This window comes from Ranitomeya variabilis, chromosome 4 (assembly GCF_051348905.1).
Source record: "Ranitomeya variabilis isolate aRanVar5 chromosome 4, aRanVar5.hap1, whole genome shotgun sequence".
Classification (NCBI taxonomy): Eukaryota; Metazoa; Chordata; class Amphibia; order Anura; family Dendrobatidae; genus Ranitomeya; species Ranitomeya variabilis.
The window spans coordinates 247,215,434-247,236,975 of record NC_135235.1 but is presented as its reverse complement, the minus strand read 5'-3'; positions in this window follow the sequence as shown (position 1 = coordinate 247,236,975).

Here is a 21,542-nt window from a genome sequence, read left to right as displayed (position 1 = left end):
GGGTTCGGTGACCCCTCCTCAAGGGGGGGGGTACTGTTGTGGATTCTGTTTTTGGGCTCCCTCTGGTGGTTACAAGTGGTACTGGGTGACTTTGGTGGGTTGCTGTCTCTGGTTTCCACCTGTCCATCATAGGCTGGGTGTTTCCTATTTAACCTGGCTTTCCTGTCATTCCCTTGCCGGCTATCAATGTAATCAGAGTGTCTCTGTTTGCCTCTGCTACCTGCTCCTATAATCTGCTGGACAAGCTAAGTTCTGATTTTCCTGTTTTTTGTGTTCTGCCTTATCATGTTTTTAGTCCAGCTTGCATACATACGAATCTTTGCTGCTGGTTGCTCTAGTGGGCTGAAATTACTCCCCATGTGCCATGAGTTGGCACATGGGTCCCAGTAATTTCAGGATGGTTTTTTGAAGAAAGGGTTTTTCGCTGACCGCCTAGATCTCTTTTGTATCCTTCTGCTATCTAGCTTTAGCGGGCCTCATTTTGCTAAAACTATTTTCATACCTACATATGTACCTTCCTCTTAATTCACCGTCATTATATGTGGGGGGCTGCTATCCCTTTGGGGTATTTCTCTAGGAGGCAAGAGAGGTCTGCTTTTTCATCTTCTAGGGGAAGTTAGTTCTCCGGCTGGCGCGAGACGTCTAGAGTCCCCGTAGGAACATTCCCCGGCTGCTGATAGTGTTTGTGTTAAGTTCAGGATCGCGGTCAGCTCAGGTTCCATCACCCTAGAGCTTGTCCTATTTTTGTGCTTGCCCTTTTGGTGATTCCCTGCCATTGGAATCATGACACACACCCCTGCTGCTTGTCCACTAGGTAAATTGTTTGTGCCTTTGAATCTCCATCTGAGAGTTGTTAGTGAACATCACGATTCGGTCTTGGCTGGACATCCCGGTAATAAAGCCATCACTGATCTTCTTACTCAGTGTTTTTGGTGGTCAGAGGGACATCAGGATATCCGGGAGTATTTACTTGACTGCAGTGTCTGTGTGTGTTCTCAGATCTCTCATACTTGTCCCTCGGGGTCTCTCCAACCTCATTTATAGGTCGATTTTATCACTGGCCTACCCCTGTCGGAATGTAATACTGTAATTTTGGTGGTAGACAGATTCAGTAAAATGTCTCATATTTGTAATGATTATAAGGGATAACTCAGGAGACTCTTTGCATGGAACAAGAGAACTACAGGACACAGTTTTATAAGTGGTAAAGTCTATATTATCACACGGTGATTCAAACAGGTGCAGAGAGAAACTCAAGTCCACAACACTTGGTGTAAATATTAAACGCAGCTTAACAGTCTATAGGAAACTTCAGAGGAAAATGCAATCATGCAGAAAGTCTATGAAACACAATTTTTCTTGAGGATACTTGACACGAATAAGTCCTTGGTAGTCCAAACACAGATAGATATGCTTATAAGGCAGTTCAAATAATATCTTAGCACAACCAGGGAGGCCTGGGTAAAAGTCTCAGGTTTAAGCAGAGCAGCAACAGCTTACATGTCCAGCAAATGCAGATGGAAACAAACACAAGCAGCCAGATGGAGGATTACTGGAAACCAATGTATGCAGCAGAAACTCAGAGCTGAGTAGCAGGATCTCCACACAGGTTCACAGGAGCAGGTGCAGGTGCAAGCCAGGGAGTCATCAGGAGCTGGATGCAAGGCAGAATACTCTAGCACAGACTAAAGGCTGGGGTGGAGTTATATAGCAGGAAGACACAGTGCACATGAGACCAAAGATGCCATCTTGGAAAAGGGCAGTAATGCACAAAAGGTAATCAAAATGTTCAGAGTCCTGACAATATTATTGCGCTACCAGCTTTACCTAACGCCAAGACCTTGGCACAAATTTTGATCAAAGAAATTGTAAAATTACTTGGAATCCTTACCGATATTGTTTCAGACTGGGGGGTGCAGTTTATTTACAAATTTTGGAGGGCGCATTGAAACCGTTTTGGGATGCATCTGTCATTATCTACAGCATTTCACCTGCAGTCTAATGGGCAAACTGAACGGGTTAACCAGAATCTTGAAACTTATATTAGGTGTTTTGTGTCTGAGAATCAGGAGGATTGGGTTACCTTCTTAACTCTACTGTATTCACAGTAAGTAATCGTCATGAGTCTACTGGTAAGTCTCTGTTTTTTGTTTTTTTTTAATTCTTTATTTAAGTTTTCCAGTAACATAGACAAAAAACAAAACAAATATGCTCACAAATACATCTCAAATATATGGTGATTGAAAAGAACAAGATGCACTAAGAAATACAAGAAATTAATGCAAGTATAGCTGAAAAAGGAGGAGTGAGCATAAGAACAAAAACAAACTGTTTCAGGCCTAGGAAGAATAGCCTAAAATTTTGTCATTAACCATATATGGTAGGTAAATAAAGGCTACAGGGAGTGACAGGAGGAATCAACGTAGGTTATTTATTTGTTGATGAGGGTGAGGAAGGACATAGGCTCATACAGAGAGTGAGTCAGATGTGGTGGCGAGACAACTGAGATGGTGGGCACGGCCACGGCACGGCGTCCCGGGTCCTCAGAAAGAGGGAAGGAGAAAATAGAAGTTGCACTTAGCAATGCGTCAGCCAGAGTGAGATGAGAATTTAATCCAGGGAAGCCAAGATTTTCGGAATTTTTCATGTGAGCGAGTTTCCCAGCTAGATAGTTCTTCTAAGCGAAATAAGTCTTGAACCTTAGAAGTCCATTCTTTCAGTGTTGGGGGGGCTGGTTGCCTCCAGTGTGTAGAAATTAAGTGTTTGGCAGCTGCGACTAAAATAGGTAGCAGCTCGTGTTTCCCTGGTTTAAAAGATATGGAAGGGAGGGAGAGTAATACATTCTGGGGAGACAAATCTTGCGACATTAGGCCCATGTTTTGTAGAAATTTGTTTATGTCGGTCCAGAATTGTGATATCCCCGGGCAGAACCAAAAGATGTGTAGTAGAGACCCTATAGACTGAGAGCATCTCCAACATAGCGGAGAGTCAGTCAGTCCTAAGTGGAATAGTCACTCTGGGGTTCTGTACCACCTAGATAGAATTTTAAAAGCGTTCTCTTGTAATAAAATACATCTAGAGAACCCGTGGGAGTTTGCGAGTATCTGTTGAGTTTCCAGAGGGGATAGTGTGATTTTTAATTCTGTCTCCCAGGAAGAGAGATATAAGGGTTTAAATTGATTTGGGGATTTGAAGAGGTTTGCATATAATTTAGAAACCAATCTGTTAATTGGCGTTTTCAGTCTGACCAGGAATTCGAGCCATAACCAGTCAGGGGGTTGACTCTCAATTGATTTAAGTTTCGACATGATGTGGCGAATATGATTTTTCGTAAGGAAATTGGAAGGTTGTTTTGTCGCGGTAGATGGCCAGTTGTCCGTGCATGGAACCTGTTTGGACAAAAATTGGGAAATTGTGACGTTAGGCAGGGAGTCCCAAAGTCCAAATGCATCTTTATAATTGGGGTCTGTAAGCCAGGGGGTAACTTTAAGCGGGATATTATCAAGAAAAAGGCAGGAAGGAGGGCGGTTTGGTATAAGAGTACGTCTGATAAACAAGGTATTGAGGATTATGTCGTCTAATATTTGTTTTGGTTGGATAGTAGACGTCCAGAGATAAAGATCGGCTTCCCTTCCCAACAGGGATAATTCAAGTTGCGTGTTTAAATTATCTGGGTTAGGTTTTACTAAGTTTATCCATCTAGCAAGGTGGATTGCTTTGTGGTAGGTTCGGAAGTCGGGCAAGCCAAGACGTCCTTCACCTCTGGGTAGAGAGAGGATTTTTAGAGGAAGTCTAGCTTTTTTATATTTCCACACATACTGAGAAACCAATTGGTTAATTGAAAGGAAGAAAGAGTTTGGAAGAGTTATAGGGACCATATTCATGATGTAGAAAATTTTTGGAAAGATATAGGATTTTATGACATTTATCCTGCCCATCCAGGAAAGGTATGGAAGGTCGTACTTTTTTAAGTCTAATTGTAAGTTAGTTAGAAGAGGGATGTAATTGTGCTTGTAAAGGGAAGAAGGGTCAGCTGTTAAATAGATTCCGAGGTATTTTAATTTTTCTGCAGACCAATTGAATGGGGTATCCATTTTTAAGAACGAAATATCTGAGGCAATTGCCGAGACATTTAGAGCTTCTGACTTGTTCAAATTTATTTTAAAATTAGAAATCTCCCCGAATTCCACGAATAGTGTTATAAGCCTGGGAAAAGATGATTTTGGATTGGTAGTTAAAAGTAGGAGATCATCAGCGAAAGCAGCCACCTTGACTTCCGATCCACCCACCCTAAGATCTTTGACGTCAGAGTCTTGTCTTATCCTTTCCATCAAAGTCTCCATCACCACAATAAAGAGGGAAGGGGAAAGAGAACAGCCCTGTCTGGTGCCATTTCGTATTTTGAAAGGCTCCGAGAAGATCCTGTTCACCCCAACTCTGGCAGATGGGTCCACATACAGGGACATGATGGCATCTATGAAAGGGGGTGGGAAGGCAAATTTCTGCAACGCACAAACCATATATTGCCAACTGATCCTGTCAAACGCTTTTTCCGCGTCTGTTGACAGGATGGCTAGCGGCATTCTGGTAGTCCTTGCGTAAGAGATAGCGTGCAGTACTTTAACAGAATTATCTTTGCCCTCCCGGCCCCTCACAAACCCCACTTGATCGGGGCGAATTATCCCACCCAGTACTTTATTGATTCTTGAGGCTAATATCTTAGCCCACAGTTTGAGGTCGGTGTTGAGTAGCGAAATGGGACGGTAATTACTGCAGAGGCTGCCATCCTTCCCCTCTTTAGGAATAATGGCAATGTAGGCTTCCAGCGCTTGACGGGGTGGAGTAATTCCTCCAAAAAAGGAATTGAAGAGATTTACTAGGTGGGGAAAGAGGATATCAGAAAATTTTTTATAGTATCCCACCGGGAACCCATCAGGACCGGGAGATTTACCATTGGGGGTAACTTTTAAAGTGTCTTCCACTTCCTTTAGTGTAACTTCAGCCAGAAGTGTCTCACAGTCTTTAGGGGAGATTGTAGGAAGAGAGAGAGGGGCTAAGAAGTTTTGAATTTTGGTTATGGCCGTTGAACAGTCTTTCATGTCCTCAGAAGGGGGTAGATTGTAAAGAGATTCATAATATTGGCGAAAGGTCTCAGCAATTTCCTTAGATTCCACAACTCTCTTGTTTGTCTTAGTGAGAATATTTTTAATGAATTTCTTTTCTTTTTGCTGTTTTAGCATCTGTGTGGTAAGTTTGCTACTTCTGTTACCATGCATGTAGAAGCGATGTCTGCAGTACATGAACAGTTTTGCTGATTTCACGTTTAACCAATCCTTGAGATTGTTGCGGAGGAAAGTGAGTTCTTGAAGAGACTCTCTCGATCTAGTGATTTTGTGGGTACGCTCTGATATGTTAATTTGATGGAGGAGAGATTGAATCTCCTTATCTCTGTTTTTTAATATACGAGCCTAAAGAGATAAGTTCCCCTCTAAGGACGGCCTTATGTGTTTCCCAAATGATGGGAGAGATTTGACCAGTGTTGATATTTTCATCAAAAAATCGAGAAATAGTGGTTTTTAAACTGTTTACATGTTTTGGGTTGTCGAGCAATGATTCGTTTAGTCGCCAGGTCATGGTGGTTCTAGGTAGGGTGGAGACTACTATTTCTAGGAAAATAGGGGCATGGTCTGAAATTGTTATTTCCCCAATTCGGGATGATTTGATTAAATGTAAAGTGCGAGATTGCACAAGTAAGTAGTCTATGCGGTGGTATGAATTATGCGGAGGCGAAAAAAAGGTATAGTCTTTTGTGGTGGGGAAAAAATTACGCCAGGGGTCAACTAGTTGTAGAGAACTTAATTTGTTTAAAATTTTTTGCCTCGATCTCTGAGAAATAGGGGAGGAACCACTGGAAGCGTCTATGCTGGGTTGCAACGTTAAATTTAGATCACCCCCCACGATCAATAGCCCTTCCTGGAAGAGACGGAGAGTGTCTAAAGTTTTGATGAGCCATTGGGTTTGATTTGAGTTGGGGGCATATAAGTTAGCTAGGGTAATTTTCGTGTTGGCCAATAGGCCCTTTACAAAAATATATCTGCCCTCCGAATCTGCCAGACTATCCCCGAATGTAAAGGGAAGACCCTTTCTAAGCGCTATGCTTACTCCTTTAGAAGCAGAGGAGGAGCAGCTGTTATACCAAGTGGGGAAAGAGGAGAATGACATACTTGGAGCTCTACCCAGTTTGAAGTGTGTCTCTTGTAGAAACACTATTTGTGCAAATTGTTTCTTTAGCAGTGAAAGGGTTTGATTACGTTTTGTGGGGGAATTAAGGCCCTTCGCGTTAAAGGACGCCACCGTGACCGAGCCCACATCAGTCCTACCGTCAGCCATCAGTCCTGTCCTCAAAGTCCTCCGTCATACCATAGAGCCTGAAAAAACAATAAAACAAGGTAAAAAACCAACTTTGTACAAAATAACACTCGCTCATCGCAAGGGGGGTTATAGGAACCCAAACATGAGCGAGAAATGAACAAGTGGTGATCTTTAAATAAAAATGTCTGAAAAGAAAAACAGAAAATAGAGAATTGTATCTCGAAAAACCTGAAGAGCAAGTAACAAGAGCAAAAAAACAATATAAACATTATAAGGAGACCTCTCGACTCCAGATAAGTCGGTCTCCTTTGCAGGTAAAAAGAGACCTGGGGAGAAAAGTATTGACATAAAAAAAAAAACTTCACCTATTTAAGGCAGTCAATCAAATATAGCCCGTCGCATTACTTGAAAGAGTTCAGGTAGGGTGGTTTTTTGAAACGGACTTCTTCGATTTTGGGGAAGTATGCTTCTTCCTTACAATCCACTCCTGTGGTTTCGACAGCGGAGGGAGGCTCCAGCCCGTGTCAACCGGCAACCAGGAAGGAATGTCTATTGGAGCGATATCGAGAGCTTTCCAGGCATCTTCCAGATCAGCAGGGGAGCGTCTTGTGATCTGGCGATTCCCTAAGGTAATAGCAAGACCAAACGGGAAAAGCCACTTGTATAACAGGCCTTTAGCTCTCAGTTCCGTCAAAAGGGGTTTGAGAATTCGCCTCTTTGCGAGGGTGGATGGGGCCAGATCTTGAAAAATTTGAAGTTGGGAACCTTCATATGAGAGATTGTCCATCTCCTTTGCATTAGCTAGAATGGCTGCAGTGTCTACAAAGCTCAGGAGGCCGCATATGACATCTCTTGGAAAATCGTTTTGTTTAGGTCTGGGCTTGAGAGCGCGGTGGACTCTTTCAATGACAATTGTATCGGCCCTTTCTTTGCCAAGAAGGTTAGAAAAAATTTCTCTGGAGACCTTATCCAGGGATTCGCGAGCAAAAGATTCAGGAATACCTCTCAGTCTGATATTCTTCCTCCTGCTGTGGTTTTCCTGGTCCTCCGCTGCCAAAAGGGCTGTATTAAGCTGGTGTTGTTGTTGAAGAAGTTGGTCTTGTAAGCAGATTATTGCCTCTGTCGCTTCCACATTAGCAGTTTCCAGGGTCTCCACTCTCTGGCCCATTTGTTGTATGTCGGCTCGCAGACCAGCTATTTCCTCCAAGAGTGGTTGCATGCTTTGAGCCATCAGCTTCTTCATAAAGGCTCTGGAGATTGGTACAGACTCTTCCACATTAGATTCGCAATCTGTACCATCCCCGCTAGAATACTTGTTGCCTAAATTGTTGAGGGAGATAGCCCTCTTAGGTGCTTTTTTAGAAGGAGTCTGGATTGCATCAGGTCTCTTTTTCAGGTATTTATCAAGGTCACCATGTGTGTTACATTTCTGGCTTTCCGTTAAAGCTTTAGTCGAACTTTTTTCACGCTCTTTAGTTGATTTACCCATGTTGAGGCTTCTGTAAGCGTGATGTGCGCTGATCACCACTTGAGCATATAGAGAAGGATCAGTTATCCATTTATTTGTGTGGGGTGGTTCCCCTGAGCTTGATTAGAGATGTCACCCCAATGTTAAGCTGTTTGAGAGTCTATAAAAACTAAATAGAATTGTGCAAAGAAAAAGAAAAGGAAAAGAAAAAATAAGTAAACTGAAAAGGATTGGGAATTGAGTGAGCACTTCTATTGTGCGTCCACTAGGTGGCAGTGGAGTATCATATAATGATTTCTTTTATTTTAGATCCGATCCACAGAGGAATTTTATCCTCAATATTGTGTGAAGCAGTTTATTTAAATATAAAAAGTATATGGCACTCCAGCAGTAAGTTGGAAAAAGAAAAAGGTTTTATAGAGCAATTGAATAAAACAATATTGAGTCTTTGTGGTGTAGCTGGTGAGAAATTTATAGTGTAGAGTAGCTCCAGTATTCAGTCTCTTGTCACTTCAAAAGAGAGCGGAGTTATCTAATTTTGCTGGGTATGGGGCAGCAGGGGATACAAGTTAGGCATTAGGCGATTGCTTCTTGTTATCCTGGGTATGGGACAGCAGGAGACAGGCACTCAGTCCAGGAGAGATAGGTCTCTCACCCCTGTAGGTCGCAAACAACAGCGGACCCTCTATGAAATTTTAAAGATGGCGGCCAATGGCGGGAAGGAGCGAGCCGGAGAGGAAGGAGGGGCCCCCGAGTCTCCGCAAGCCACCCTCAACCATGTCCCAACACCGGGCCCAGGAGGCAACGCACACCGGACAAAGTGGATCACCGACCCGCACTCAGACGTCCGTGCGTCGCCAGCACCTCCGGGTCTGCGGCACAGGGAAGCCAAGGTGGGTGAGGGGAAGACCGCGGGGGCCAGCAACGCCCGTACCTGCAGGGAACAGACTCCGGAGTTCTCACCGCAGGACCGAGGGATCAGCGCTTCTCTGTCTCGGGCGGAGGGAGCGGGGTCTTCTCTCAGAGGTGGCACGTCTGCTCAGCAGCTCCGTACACAACGCGGCAGGAGCCAAGATGGCGCCTCCACGCCCCGCTCACCTCTGTCACCGGCCAGGGAGCGGGGGAAGGCGGCTCCACGAGGATCGCGGCCCGGTCCGGAAAGATCCCGGGGCCCACTGTATGAGGAGGTTCCACCTCCGCAGGCTACTCCGGCACGTCACCCAAACCAGACCCGACTCCAGCCGGCGGGAAAAGCAGCTCCCTGGTAGGCCCCAGAGACCGCTTGTGGGTCTAAGGTTTTCACTGTGCCCAGAACACAGGCCCACACTTCGGGCAGTCAGAAAACGTTCTCTGGGTGCAGGGCTGCCAGTCAGTGCCAATCAGACTCGTGGATGGGTCACCAAAATTATAAATTTTAGCAGATTATTATAGCCAGCAGAGGAGCTCAAGGGAAACACGTCCTGCTCCTTTAGCTGCTGGCCACGCCCCCCCGTAAGTCTCTGTTTTTAAGGGCGTACGGGTTTCATCCTCATTTCAGCTCATTTAATAGGAATCGTTCTTCTGGAATACCTGAAGAACGGTTTTCATCATCAATTATGTCTGTATGGAAGGGGGATCTTGACAATTTGAGGAAGATGGGGTCCAAATATGAGTGTGGCTGATTGATGGGTCTGGACCTGCTTGTTGCTGACTTGGTGTGATTGTCCTCAAGGAACACTAAGTTGAAGGTTCCCTCTTGGAACCTGGGTCCCAGGTTCATCGGTCCTTATAAGATTGTGAACGTCGTCAATCCTGTAGCATTTCGCCTTGTTTTGCCATCCACCTTTAGGATCCATAATGTGTTTCGTCGATCTCTTCTCAAAAATATGTTTTCGTCCTCTGTACCACCACAGCTACCGCTATGTCCAGCCATTGTGGATGGAAATTTAGTATTTCAGATTGCAAAGATCGTTGATTCTCACTTAGTTTATCTGTCACTTCAGTATCTGGTACACTGGAAGGGATACGGTCCTTAAGAGAGGATGTAGGTGGATCGCACCCATGCAAGGGCAATGGGGTACTCGGTACCGGGTCCTTCGGTTCGGGGGAATGTCACTGTGGCCCAACCCGGCCCGTGGATCTTTGAGGGGTGGCCAGTAATGACAGGGCAAGAGTCTATAGGAATGATGTTTGTGACTCCACCTGTGGTATTCGGTCCGGGTGACCGACTCTGCTTAGGGGTCCGCTGGGGTGATGTTATGGCAGCTAGATGGTATACCTTCCCACAGGCGAAGTGTATCCCCAGTGCTTCCCAGAGGTGTAGATGGTGAATGAGGTGAGGCGCAGTGAATAACGAGGACACAAGGTTTCAGTCTCTTTACCTTTTACTGAAGGCTTCAGTGTCCACAGTCCAGGGCACCAGATCACAGGGTAGGCAGAGTCCGGCCAGTCTGAAGGCAAATCCAGAGTCTTATTCAATAGCCTTCCTATGCGCCCAGTAACACAGTAGGTTCCCACTTGCATAAGCTCTAATGAGGTCCTCACTGTCGTTACTCTTCTCACTGTTCCCCGTGGTCGGATAGAACAAAACCCGTATGACTGATGGCCTGAGGCTTGTTTATAGGGACCCTAGAGAGGCCCAGACCCCCACAAGTTGCCACTGTGTCTTCCTAGGTTTTAAGGTCGGGCAGCCAACTTGGAATTGACCGTCCTGCCAGTCTCTGAAGCAAGGCGTAGAGCACTTTACTCCCTCGGTATTCTGGCTACCGGATCGGGTACCAGAAGGATGCCGTTTCTCTTCGGTCACTATCCTCTATGGTATCCACTTGTTGCTATGCCTTCGTTTCTCACTCACTGCAACACACTTCCTTTCAATGTCTCTTTCTGGGATGCTGCCGCACGTGGGGCAGGCGCAGCTCCGTGAACCCTCGTACTCCTCAGACCGCAGTCTGGATCTGGCTGGAACCCACTCCAGCCAGCTTCTGCCAAACTCTGTCGAGCTCTGACTGTCTGGGTGAAGCCCAGTCAGCTTCTGTCTAACTTCCTAACCAACCCACCAGTTTTTACCTAACTGTGAGGAGTGGCCTAGTAGATAGAACCTTTGCTCCCCCTGGTGGACTGGAGTGTGAAGTGTGTTGTGTGTGGTTGTGATACCTGGACAGAAGATCTCCTTTATTGCCTCCAGACGTAATATCACTCCCCCTGGTGGAAGAATGACACTACTGCAACGACCAGGACTCTGGGGCGCTGCATAGGTGCCAGAATCTGATATCCATGCGGCCAGGCTGATCCAGTCTTTTCACATGGCACACCCTGCTAAATCTGGTTCTGAGGTTCGGGAGGTCACTTGCAGAAGGGGGGGTACTGTCACAGGGTTACCGCGACAGAGAGGAGCCAGAAGACCGCAGCGTCTGAGTTCTCCTACACCTGCACTGAATAGAAGCACTTCATCTTCTTATTAAACAATGTTAATTTCTTTGCGCAGTGCTGGGGTTAATTTGCTCTGTTGAGAGCTCCTGGACTAAGGCCCACAGCTGTGCACTGTTAGCCAATCCCATCCCCTATATAATCTGCACCCTGGCTAGGACTCATTGTCAGAACAAGCTTATGCTGCATGGCTTGGAGGGTCCCGGGACACCAGACAAACAGAGTTGTGACACATACAGTTCCATGATACAAACTATATGAAAAGCCCCACTTGCTGAGCTTTGCAGTCGGCGTGAGATATGAACTTCCTCCAGCATTCTCCATGCTGCTGGCAGAATATAGATATCTCTTCTGAGGCCTCAGCCCTGCTCCTCCACATTTCTCCATCTTATTATGTCTCAACACTTACAAGTATATAAATATGACCCATCATTAACCCTTTTTACATAAGCTTGCTGAGGGAAGGATTGAGAAACACAGCACTAATTGTCTCCAGTTGTCCTGTCTGCTATGTACAGGGATGTGCTGATATGACACAGGTGATGGGACTGCTGGACTGTTTCTGATTGACAAAATCACCCCTCGTTTTCTCGCATTGGCTCGCAGAATATTTTATTTTTGTTTAAAACTTTACTGATTTAAATTAGAAAAAAAAGACTTCACAACATGAGGATCAGCTCGCACACCCTCTCAATAATGAACTCGCTCACATGAGGATGAACTTGCACACCCTCTGAATAATGAGCTCCCACATACTCTCAATAACAAGCTCGCACCCATGATGAGCTCACACACGCCCTCTGAATAAAGAGCTCACACACACTCTCAATAACAAGCTCGCACACATGATGAGCTCACACACGCCCTCTGAATAAAGAGCTTACACACACTCTCAATAACAAGCTCGCACACATGGTGAGCTCACAAACGCCCTCTGAATAAAGAGCTCGCACACACTCTAAATAGCAAGCTCGCACACATGATGAGCTCACACACTACCTCTCAATAATGAGCTCGCACACACTCTCAAGAACAAGCTCGCACACATGATGAGCTCACACACACCCTCTGAATGAGTTCGCTCACACCCTCAATAACAAGCTCGCACACATGATGAAGTCACACACGCTCTCTGAATAATGAGTTCACTCACACTCTCTGAATAAAGAGCTCGCTCACATGAGGATGAGTTTGCACTCTCAATAATGATCTCACCTTTTTCATCAGTACTTTGGTACGATACAGATGAGCTCCTTCATCATTTCCTCCTGGTGATCCTGGCACTATAAAGGGGGATACGCAAGAGGCATGAGATTCGATAAGTTAACCCTCGACAAGGTGATGGGACTGCTGGACTGTTTCTGATTGACAAAATGACGCCTCATTTTCTCGCATTGGCTCACAGAATATTTTATTTTTGTTTAAAACTTTACTGATTTAAATTAGAAAAAAAAGACTTCACAACATGAGGATCAGCTCGCACACCCTCTCAATAATGAACTCGCTCACATGAGGATGAACTTGCACACCCTCTGAATAATGAGCTTGCACATACTCTAAATAACAAGCTCGCACACATGATGAGGTCATACACACCCTCTGAATAAAGAGCTCACACACACTCTCAATAACAAGCTCGCACACATGATGAGCTCACACACGCTCTCTGTAAAAAGAGCTTGCACACACTCTCAATAACAAGCTCGCACACATGACGAGCTCACACACGCCCTCTGAATAAAGAGCTCACACACTCTCAATAACAAGCTCGCACACATGATGAGCTCACACACGCCCTCTGAATAAAGAGCTCGCACACACTCTCAATAACAAGTTCGCACACTTGGTGAGCTCACACACACCCTCTGAATAAAGAGCTTGCACACACTCTCAATAACAAGCTTGCACACATGATGAGCTCACACACGCTCTCTGAATAAAGAGCTCACACACTCTCAATAACAAGCTCGCACACATGATGAGCTCACACACGCCCTCTGAATAAAGAGCTCACACACACTCTCAATAACAAGCTCGCACACATGGTGAGCTCACACGCCCTCTGAATAAAGAGCTCCCACACACTCTGAATAGCAAGCTCGCACACATGATGAGCTCACACACGCCCTCTCAATAATGAGCTCGCACACACTCTCAAGAACAAGCTCGCACACATGATGAGCTCACACACACCCTCTGAATAATGAGTTCGCTCACACCCTCAATAACAAGCTCTCACACATGATGAAGTCACACATGCTCTCTGAATAATGAGTTCACTCACAACCTCTGAATAAAGTGCTCGCTCACATGAGGATGAGTTTGCACTCTCAATAATGATCTCACCTTTTTCATCAGTACTTCGGTACGATACAGATGAGCTCCTTCATCATTTCCTCCTGGTGATCCTGGCACCATAAAGGGGGATACGCAAGAGGCATGACATTCGATAAGTTAACCCTCGACACACGCTACTATTGTCTATATGAAGTATTGACTATTTTGAAGTCTAAATAGGTGGATCTGTTCGATATACGGGACACCTATGCTTTTGAATGCAGTATTACACAATGTGCTGTTAGTTCCTTATTATGGAACTCCTCACTTTCTACAGAGGTATGGTCCCTGCTTTGAATATCATGTATAGTGTTGGATGATAACTAGTGATGAGCGAGTGTACTCGTTGCTTGGGTGGTCTCCGAGTATTTGTTAGTGCTTGGAGATTTCGTTTTCATCAACGCAGCTGAATGATTTACAGCTATTAGCCAGATTGATTACATGTGGGGATTCCCTAGCAACCAGGCAACCCCCACATGTACTCAGGCTGGCTAGTAGCTGTAAATCATTCAGCTGCGGTGATGAAAACGAAATCTCGGAACAGTCATAAATACTTGGAGGACACCCGAGCGTGCTTGGGAAAACCAGAACAACGAGTATACTCGCTCATCACTAATGATAAAATATCCTGTTCCTAGCAGTCTCCCTTGTAAGTAGATAGGTAAGGGAGGACTTGGGGGAGCTGTGGTGATTCAGGGGTGCCAACCTCCACTGTCAGGCAGGAGTGTTATATAAGGTCAGCTTCTCATGAATCCAATGTGATCATTGTTCTCTCAACACAACATATATTACATAAAGGGAATTCCAAGGTATACTCTGTAAGAGATTAATAATCTATAATAATAATCTTTATTTTTATATAGCGCTAACATATTCCGCAGCGATTACAGTTTGCACACATAATCGTCGCTCTCCCCGTTGGGGCTCACAATCTAAATTCCCTATCAGTATGTCTTTGGAAGAGATTGTTTTGTACCTGCCATAGGATTGTACATTTTTATGTTGTATCCGCTGTGAAATTAACCATAAAAAGCTGAAACGTCTTATAGCTGTATGGTGTATTTAATGTTTGGCTTAAATCTGAGTGGAATGTTTAATTGAAATACACATCTATTTATTTCCCCGCCAAACGGGTAAGAGAAATATAGGGGTTGTCAATGTTGAGCGGGGGCGCCACGGTCGTGACTCTAGGTTGCCAACTTACGTGGCTCAGGCAGGGATCTTGGAGTAGGGAGAGGTCCTGCCTATAAGACCCACACAGTTACTGCAACCTCGATTTGATTTCATCCTGATTTTCACTAGAAGGATCTATGATTATATTTTAACATTTGTATTTAGTATTGTGTGTTCACATAGGGTGTTTTTTAATGTTTTTAAAATAAAGATGTTTTAAAAGGAATTTATGTTAACTACTTTTGATGTCCTCTTATTGAATCATCACTGTAAGAACAATAATGAGCTTGCTCACATGAGGATGAGCTCACACACACGATGATAAGCTTGTAAGCACACTCAAGAACAAGCTTGCTCACACAAGGATGAGCTCACACAGACGCTCAATAATGAGCTTGTTCACTTGAAGATGCGCTCACAAACATACTTTCAATAATGAGCTTGCTCAAAAGAGAATGAGCTCACGCACACTCTCAATGATAAGCACACTCACTTGAGAATGAGCTCAAATACTCTCAATAATGAGCCTACTCACTTGAAGATGAGCTCACATACACACTTTCAATAATTAGCTCCCTCACATAAAGATGAGCTCATACACATACTCAATAATAAGCTCGCTCAAATGAGGATCAGCTCTCACATACACTCTCAATAATAAATTCAATCACTTGAGGATGAGTTCAAACACTCAATGAGCTCGCTCACACGAGGACGAGCTCACACACACTCAATAATGAGCTTACTCACTTGGAGATGAGCTCACGCAAACTTTTAATAATTAGCTTCCTCACATGAGGATCAGTTCGCACACACACTCTCAATGATGAGCTCCCTCACTTAAGCATGAGCTCACATATACTTTCAATAACGAGCTTGCTCACACAAGGATGAGCCCAATACAATCTCAATAATGAGCTTGTTCACTTGAAGATGAGCTCACAAACACACTTTCAATAAAGAGCTTGCTCACATAAGCATCAGCTCATGCACATGAGTCACCCGCCAGAGACACGGGGTACTCAGTACCGGGCCGGTCGTCAAAGGGGTGGTCAAGGTGGTGGCAACGCGGTCCGTGGCCCTGGGCGCCCAACTAAAAGGGGAACAGCTTTTAAAGGGAGTTGTAAAGTAATAAATGTTTGTGACGCCACCTGTGGTACTCGGTCAGGGGTAACCGACACTGCTTAAAGGGGTCCTCTGGGGGTGATGTTACTGCAGCAAAGATGGTGACGCTTCCCACAGGTGAAGCGAGATTCCCAGGGCTCCCGGTGTATTTGGCAGGGATGGTGAATGCCGGCAAATAAATGGAGGACACAGGGTTGTAGTCTTTACCTGGTTTACTGATGTTGGACAGCCTCAGTCCAGGGTACTGGCAACAGGTGTCGATGGAGTCCAGACAGCCTGAAGACAAGAGGAAATCCCTTTGCCAGGTCAGTTTGGGAGCCTTCCACTTTACGCTGATTACTAGTCCCTTGCTGCCTGTAGTGTCCTGACAAGGTTCTCGGTTACTCCCTGCATGCTAGGCAACTTGAGCCATTCCCTTGGGATCTCTGTACAAGGTGACTCCGGGCTCCAATTGTTGCTGTACCTCAGGTATTATGTGGGTAAGTCGCTTTCAGCTTTCTACGGTTCTGCTGTGGGACTTGTAGTTCCACACAGCGTCGGGCTCCCGGTGCCTGGTTTCTGCGCTCAGCTTAGAGGGGCCCAATCGCAGCTCTCCTCTAGGTCTTAAGTTCTCTTGTCTGCACCAGACTACCTAACTCCTCCTTCAGACCAGAATGTATATAGGGAAGTTTCCTTTAAACTGGGTTTAGAGCTCCCCCTTCTGGCCTGGAGTCAGAAAGTGTTGCATGCAAGATTACCTGCCAAAGGGATTCCTCCTGTTTCCAGGCATGGCATTACCCTCCCCGAGAGGAAGGCAGCACACTTTCAATGATCAGCTCACTCACTTGAGAATGAACTCAAACACTCTGAATAATGAGCTCACACACGAGGATAAGCTCACACAAACACTCTGAATAATGAGATTACTCACTTGAGGATGAGCTCACATACACAATGTCAATAATGAGATAGCTCACGAGGATGAGCTCACACACATTAGGATCAGCTCGCACACACCCTCTTAATAATGAGCTTGCTCATGAGGATGTGCTCACATACACACTTAATCAGATCGCTCACATGAGGATGAGCTCACACACGAGGATGGGCGCACACACATTAGGATCAGCTCGCTCACATGATGAGCTCACATACTGTACACATTTTTAATAATGGGATTGCTCACATGAGGATGAGCTCACACACCAAGATGAGCTTGTACACAAACTCTAAATAATGAGCTTGCTCACACAAGGATGAGCTCACACAAACACTCTTAATAATGAGATCAAACGTAACTTTTAATATTTCAAAGACACAAATTGGGGCAAAGTCTCAACCCTAAGGTATAATGGTCCTTAGAGACTGATAAGCCCCTCACAGGATTAAAAAGATCCCGACTGCAAGAATACTGACGAGATACATATTACTGAGGTATGGTATATGAGAAAACTGTGAAACTGTTATTTGTTACAACAACAACAGTTACCATACACTCAGTCGCATTTAAGAACAATAGAACAGTTGTGGCATACACAACTGCAGGACAGCATAGAGGGTGGCAGGACTCTATGTCCCTCTTTTCTAGCATATAGGCACTCCTTCCCCGCACACAAGCATGTCCCCTGAAGATTTTGCTTGGATGAAATGCGTTGGGATGAAATAATAGGGAGAGTGCAGGGCATTTCTATACACAGTGGTAGTTGTGGACTGCCCTTGTAAGGGCAGGAGCATTGGGGATAGTCTATTGGTAGCCCCATAGGGATTGACATAGGGACTGTCTTCCCTTCGCCTTCTGGATATCTGCCTAACAAGGGAATATCCGGTGCTTCGCTGCCCTTCCTGTGGAATTGGTGAGACCGTTCCTTTATTACGCTTACAAGTATCAGCAGGCATTTCTTACAGTGTATGCCACAACTGTTCTATTGTTCTTAAATGCGACTGAGTGTATGGTAACTGTTGTTGTTGTAACAAATAACAGTTTCACAGTTTTCTCATATACCATACCTCAGTAATATGTATCTCGTCAGTATTCTTGCAGTCGGAATCTTTTTAATCCTGTGAGGGGCTTATCAGTCTCTAAGGACCATTATACCTTATGGTTGAGACTTTGCCCCAATTTGTGTGTTTGTTCACTTGGGTGATTTGTTTTTTATGGTACTTTGAAATATTAAAAGTTACGTTTTATATTATCCCTTTATGCTGAATTACGGTTAATTGTATTGGGATTATCTGTATGATTTATACCCAAACACAGATATTGCTTTGTTGTAATATTGAGATCACCAACACCCTTCTCATTAATTAGCTCGCTCACTTGAGGATGAGCTCATATACACACTTTCAATAATGAGATCGCTCACACAAGGATGAGCTTACACACAAGGATGAGCTCACACAAACACTCTTAATAATGAGGATGAGCTCACACAAACGTTGATGACTCTGCAGTTACATCGATGATCAACCCTGAGCTGAAGACTGTGGGTGAAACAGGACAAATCATTTTTCTCAGTTAAGCTTTGTACACAGCGTTAGGTTCATGATGCTTGTGGATCAAGCTAAAAGCCCTGACATATTTGAGCAAATAGTTGTAACTTTTTGAGCTTCAGGTTCTTCTCAAACCAGCTGCCATAATGGGCCTGACGCACATCAACGTCATGAAACTGTAATCAGGAAGCAGATACAGCCAAAACTCTTGTGCTGCAGAGCTCATTAGTATCACGTGGCCCACAGATATGTGTGATCTCAGCTTTGTGACATCGACAAGCAAATGGTGGAGAAGCATCTTGTCAGGATCGTTTTATGTGTCCTCTGTCTCATTTGGACACTATCCATGTTGAGTGCATTTCCCATTCTCTTTCCTTACAAGGGCTGGCTAAAGCAGCAGGAATTATATATATATATATATAGTAAAAATGGCAAGTTTAACCGTGGCAGAAGGTTATGAAACTGCATCCCTAATGCACGCCTGTGCAGTATCACACTATGACACATAACTATTATGTCATAGTCATAAATCCTGGATCTGCTATTTTTTTTAGCACTACAACCCCCCAACGTGACAGGACCAGACAGAATCCATATGTGCTACCAGCAGGGAGCGTTATTCTCTAACCTATCAGCATCTTCACAATAATCCACAGACATCTACAAAATATTACAGTTTTAATGATATTGTCCCTTTGTATTTACACCTTACATTCACAGTATAGACAGGAGATCAGATGTGACCCGGCCACAGGCACCCAGGATGACAGCGGAGAAGGCGAGATCATGGAGCATTCCAGGCCCATCTGTGGCCCAGACTGAAGAGTCTCTACCCATTTATCAGCAAATGGAAGGCGCTTCTTCTACTGGAGATATAGGAACGAGAGTTGCCAAACACGACTAATTCAGAAAATGATTCCGGCCAGGAGTTGACCTTCATTAAGGATGTTTTCCCTATAAGTAGGCAAGGTAATTACGGCTGGGATCACACGTGCAGGACTTCTCCTTCTTGATGCTTCTGGCTTAAACGCTACAATTAAAACTTCTTCAAAAACAATATTGTGAGATGAAGTGTTGTAACTTATGATTGAACAGGAGGAATGTCACAAGGATCCCCCCTCTCCCCATACAGAGGACAACACTATTTTTCCCAAAACTATAAATCCATAACTGCCCCCTATGGACTATCCTTCTGCAGGTTTATCCAGGTAGATACTTCTCTCAAGTGGAGAGACAGAGATTACCCCAGGTGGTGGTATTTTGTAATGTAGACATCCAGCTGGACAATACCATGATGTACTTATGGGACGGCTTATCAAGGAGGTCTATGGCCAGGTCTTAGTGTGTGCAGGGGGACCAGGACAGAGTCGAATTACCTAGCATTAAATCCCATCTCTATCATAACTAAACCAAAGTCCGCCTCAGGATTGTATCATAGCCCACCCTAGTTCTTCTATTTACCCCAACATGAGATCATGCTCAGATAGTCCTCAGTACGTTGCTGCCTGACTCTTATCTTCTACAGACTCTTTTGCTCATGCCAACTTCGCTATCCCCTGCAAATGTCTCTGCTCCTCTCGAGTCCGCTTTCCCCTGCAATCTGCTCTGCCCCCTCCAGGTTCCTTTACCTCCTGCAGACTCTTCCCTCCAAAAGACCATCTCCTTCCGATGTCCTCCCGACTCTTCTGCTTCCCCCATACTCCTCTCCCCCTGGAGACTCTACTGCTCAAGATTGCTTCTTGAGATATGCTATAATTTGTTTCCCCTGAAATCAGCTATTTGAAGAGAGTCGAGAGGCCTCAAGAAATATTAGCTGATGGGCCAAACCTACAGAAATTGTTAGTTTAGCCAACACTAATCTAATGTCATGGGCAAAGAAAATACCATTAAGAGGACAGTGAGAATCGCCGAGGTGGTAAGATGCCCGCAGAGGTAGCCCTGTTGTGAATTCTGCTCTTGGGCTCCCTCCGGTGGTTATAAGTGGTAGCGCTGCTGTCTTTGGATCGCAGCATTCATCAGGTGTGTCCACTTATTGCAATTCTGACTGGGCTATTTAGTCTTGCTTGACCCTTTAGTTAGTGCCAGTTGTCCATTGTTTCCTGGAGGATTCACTTCCCTGCCTGGTCTCTCTTGCTTGCTGTTCATTTCAACAAAGATAAGTTCTGGCTTTGTTTTTTGCAGTCCACATGCTGTGGGCCTGATCGTTCAAGTTATTTTCCATGTTTTGTTTTGTCCAGCTTGGTCTGTATAAGGATTTGTTCAGCCAAGATGGTATCTCTGGAGATGCAGATATACCCCCCATGTCTTTAGTTAGATGTGGAGATTTTGTATTTTCTGTGGTGGATATTTTCTAGTGTTTTAATACTGACCGCATAGTACTCTGTCCTATCCTTTCTATTTAGCTAGAAGTGGCCTCCTTTGCTAAATTCTGATTTCAGTCTGCGCATGTTATTTCCCTCTCCTCTCACAGTCAGTATTTGTGGGGGGCTGTCTATCCTTTGGGGATTTTCTCTGAGGCAAGATAGTTTTCCCTTTTCTATCTCTAGGGGTAATTAGTCCTCCGGCTGTGTCGAGATGTCCAGGGAGTGTTAGGTACATTACACGGCTACTTCTAGTTGCGGTGTTAAGTTCAGGGTCTGCGGTCAGTACAGGTACCACCTTCTCCAGAGTACGTCCCATGCTGCTCCTAGGCAGGGGCGGACTGGGCCAGGTGGCAGGAGTGCATATGCCCCCCGGGCCGGTGCCTGAGCAGCTGCACAGGGCCGATGGAGGACCGGCAGCGATTTTAATACATAGCGCGCCGCATCCCTCCAGACGGCCCTTTAAAACTAAAGCCAGGTCCTGTGTGCGCGCGTTGCCCGCGCTGATAAGTGCCGCGGCGGCCCACGCTAGTGCGCGAGCACGGCCGCAGTCCTAGTTCCTGCGCGTGCTCGTCTGCTGCCCGTGTCAGCACGGGCAAGCAGGAGACCACGCGCGCACATTTGAAAAGGCCGGCGCGCATAGGACGCCTCCACCTGACTGTGTCTGACGCTGGCCGGCCTGTACCAGCGTCAGAGAAGACTGCTCACCAATGCCTGGGATCCTCTTCACTGCCGACGCTGGAGAGGACCCGACACACCTCAGCCCTTCATCCTCCCGACCTCCCCCCCCCAATCTCAGGGACCTGGGTGAGTCCCAAGATGATTTTTTAATG